Here is a 4,374-nt window from a genome sequence, read left to right on the forward strand (position 1 = left end):
GGATCAAAAAAAAATTCTTTTCTAAAATTCCCATTTTGTCCCCAGGTGGCAAATGACCATTTTGCCCCTAGTTAGTGAAAATTCTGATTTGACTCCAAATTGATCCTCAAACTCCAAATTACCATTTTAAGTCATCCATGAACTGTGAAACTCTTAATCTCACCTTAAAATTCCTATTTGATCTAGTTCGAGGATTAAATAAACTTTGTTGTACCTTTAGGTACAATACAGACTTTTGTAAATTTTTCGGGACTCTCCTAGCATGCAATCATGCTATCATCACATGTATGTCATGAATAGTATTTTATAAAGTCGGGCTTTACAGAGTTTTTCAGTGATTCAAGTTTAGTAGAACATGCCTTGACGTGTAATAAAAAGATTCATGCCTTGATGAGTAATATCAATAGGAAGAAGGAAGCTTTGGCACGTAATATCTAGTGCTAAAGTTTTGGCCTTGGCATGTAATATCTGGTGTTGAAACTTTAGCCTTGATGTGTAACATTTGGTGCTGAATTTTTGACTTTGGCGTGTAACATCTACTATTAAAGTTTTGATGTGTAACTTTTTCTACTTTAGCCTTGGCGTGTAACATTTAATGTTGAAGCTTTGGCCTTGGCGTGTAACATCTGTTGCTGAAGTTTTGGTGTGCATTGTCATTTTGTTTTTTTTTTTCTATTATTAAACATGACGTGTAATTTGCTCTTTTGTAATAACAACATTTTGAACATAAACTCTAGGAATTAAAACGTGTAACAACTTTTTTTTGAGCAATAATAATTTTTTTTGAACATAACATGTAATAACAACATTTTTTAAATATAGTATGTAACTTGTTTTATATCTTTGTATTTCCTTAGGATATAAATTCTTGGAGTTAAAAACTTTCACGATAGAGATAAGTTTAAAATTAAAAAATAATTTGACATGAAAATGAAGATGTATTGAAAAATTATTCAACGTCAACGTTATTACTAAAATGAAATGGATTTAGACAAAAAGATATTATCCAAAATCTTCTAATTTGGATAATTAACTTTTGGGTTATTTTTTTTCTACATTTCCTGTAATCATTAAAAAACATAACATGTAGCAACTTTTTTTTTCAACACGTGAACTTAAATATGAGGAGATTTCATTAAGAACAATGTTATCCAAAAATCTTTTCTCTTGGATAAAAACAATTGAAATTAAAAAGAAGGTCACTTTCGAAACCACCTTACCTTTGAGGGTTAAAAAAAATTGTCCCAACTTAAAAGGTGTATTATAATAAGATTGTACCTTTTTTTTACTCCTATAATACCATGTTGACCTAAGTATCAAAGTACAAAAATTGAGAAAAGATCAAACACTCGCTCATGGTGGTGGAGTCTAGAAACCCTGTCTTTGTTGATTCTAACATCGATGCATATATGGTAAAACTTCTATACATTAATATTCGATAAATTAATAACTTTGATTAAATAATATTTTTAGTCGGTTTCGACTTCGGACCAATATGGTAAATTAATAATTCGCTAAATTTATAAGATAATATATTTAAAAAAAACACATAGGTCCTACTTGATATCTAAATTAATAATCTCCTTATATATCAAATTTATATATATACGACTCAATTAGAAGACTTTTATAAAATATGATTCCAATGTTAATTGTTTCTTTTTGAAATTGATGTATCTTTAGACCTCATCTCTGACTTTTCTTAATGCATTAAGAAGCTTTGCTGTATGGTTCTTGTATTATAAGAGAAAATTATGCAATATGATTGTTGCTTGTCTCACTTGCTAGTTAAACTTTTTTATCCACTGTTGCAATTGCTTTTGGATGCAATATGAATTTTTTTTGTTGTATTCACACCATGCTTTATGCATTTTATCTGTCATTATTGGTTTCCTTGTACCTTTGAGATGAGAAGCCATTATGTTTAGTTTTACCGTTTATAATACTATATTTTCCTTTTATATATAGATGTTTTTTGCTTGACTTAATGTTATGAAGTATATTAATTAAGTATATATCAAATATAATTTGAGTTTGTTGCAAATCTATTTAATAAGACTAATTACATTCATGAACTTATTTTGGTTAAACAAATATATAAAATAATGATATATATATATATATATATCATAATTTTATAATTAGGTAATATTCGTATAATCACAATACACCATACATGTATTAAGTTCAATATTTTAGAAAAAAATAAAAAATACTTTGATAAATTAATTTATTATTAATTAATATCTAAATTATTAATTTATTGATTAAATAATACCTCAATTAATTAATAAATTTTCATGGTCTCAAAAGTATTAATTTATAGAGATTTTACTGTGTAGTGTTTTGAAGTTAAAAGGTTATATATTAATAAATTCAAAATTTTGTATGAAAAGTGACTAAAAAGTAATTATATAATCATGAAACAGATTAATAATTTGATTTTTAGGAAAAATAAAAAACTGAAGAGTGACGGCTACTACTCTCCACCACCTTCCATCTGTCTCTGAAAACAAGACAAAGTTTTCAATTTCAAAATCATATCAAATGCATGTTGTATTAAGGTTGTAATTGATTAAAACTACTAAATATGAAAAATAAAAAGGCCCATTGAATATTTTAAAGTAAAAAAATTTAGCAGCTTATATATATATATATATGCAACAAATTAGAAATGATAATGTTTGTTAAAGTAGATCTGGATTTGCTCAAGTTTTTGTTTGCTATCAACTGTTTTTCCCAAATGTATTACCATTTTTAATTAGCAACATAACCACTTAATTAGAAATATAGTCAAATCAATTATGCATGGGAATCTTTATATATTGACCCTCAAGTGTTATTAATTATTTTTCAAACAGTAAAATAAATAAATAAATATATTTAAATCAAATACTGGCATGATTAAATGATGAAGTAAAAAGAAAAAGAAAACCTAATTCTATTTGTATAGAATAAAATGCATAAATTAATATACATTTCTTTTGGTGATGCAACCCTTAATTACATATGCTTATTAACGTATGATTGTATTTACACAGTTACAAAGGCTTTGATATCAGTTTCAAAGGCTACATATTACTCATTATCATTGAAAAATGGATCAAAAGTTATTTGTTTGATGCCTTCCTCTTCATGTATTTATCTAATTTTAGTGGGATCGACACAAGAAAATTACAAAAACCTTACTATTTCTTATATATAAACATAGTTTTTTAAAAATTGCATGGGTTCAATTGACCCCACTAAATGGCATGCCATACACATGACGTGGCTCTTGTTCTGTTTTTTCTCCCTTAAATAGTTAAATACATGTACACATACAACTACAAAGTACTTTCTTTTTTAAAAAAATAGGAAATGGCATTAATAAAGAAAAGGTTTGTCTTCAAGTACGAAGGATCTAACAAAAGCAAGATACTCTTGTACAATTGCAAAGCAGGATGAGATAAGATAAAGCTCTATAGGGTGTGGCCAGGTGATGTGCAGCCATAAACTACAACGTACTTTCAAAATGTGCCAAGGAAAGTGCAAAGGGGTATGCAACAAAAGCGAGTTTAATATCCCAATTAATATATATATATATATATATATATATATATATATATATATAAACACATCAATCAATGAGTGATTGATCAATGAAAAACAAGCTTTTTCGATACAAATTAACTGTTTTTAAAAAATATCGAGTGTCCTGCTTAACTAGCATCGCAGCAACTAATTCTTTCATAACCATTTCCAGCACCAATCAAACCACTTCTTGAGGCCTATCTCAATCAATGCAGCTGCTCAGTTGTTGCAGACCATGAAAAACTATCTCAATCGAACCATTGGCTTGATTTTTTCAAATCCATTTTAAAAATCACTTAAATGGAAGATTTTCGATGAAAAATGCTGATAATCTTAATAAATAAAAGCTACTTAAGCTATTCAATCCTTCTTATTTAAGGAAAAATTTATCATTTAATTAAATTACCTTAACTCTTTCCTTTTTATTATTTTTTTATTTTAACTTTTACTATTGTGAAATACTTTGAAAAAAAATCAACAAAATATCTATTTAGTATTTAATTTTCAGTGAAATACTTAACTATTTTAACAGTACTTAATTTTTTCAGAACTATAAATTTAGCACTTAATCTTTTAGTGTTGAATTTTTTCAGTTTATCAAATTGCACCAGTATACCATATAAATTTGATTTTTACTAAAGAATTAATGTGAACTTTTACAAAGATATTTTACAATCATACATTGAAAATAGGATGAGAGGATTATGTTTAGTTTTTTTTAGGTATAGCCGTACAGGTGAAACTGAGAAGATTTGACTTTCCTCCTAGTCCTTGAATCTTCTATATATCCATTCAAGGTAA

Source organism: Theobroma cacao, chromosome 3 (genome assembly GCF_000208745.1).
Source record: "Theobroma cacao cultivar B97-61/B2 chromosome 3, Criollo_cocoa_genome_V2, whole genome shotgun sequence".
NCBI classification, from domain to species: Eukaryota; Viridiplantae; Streptophyta; class Magnoliopsida; order Malvales; family Malvaceae; genus Theobroma; species Theobroma cacao.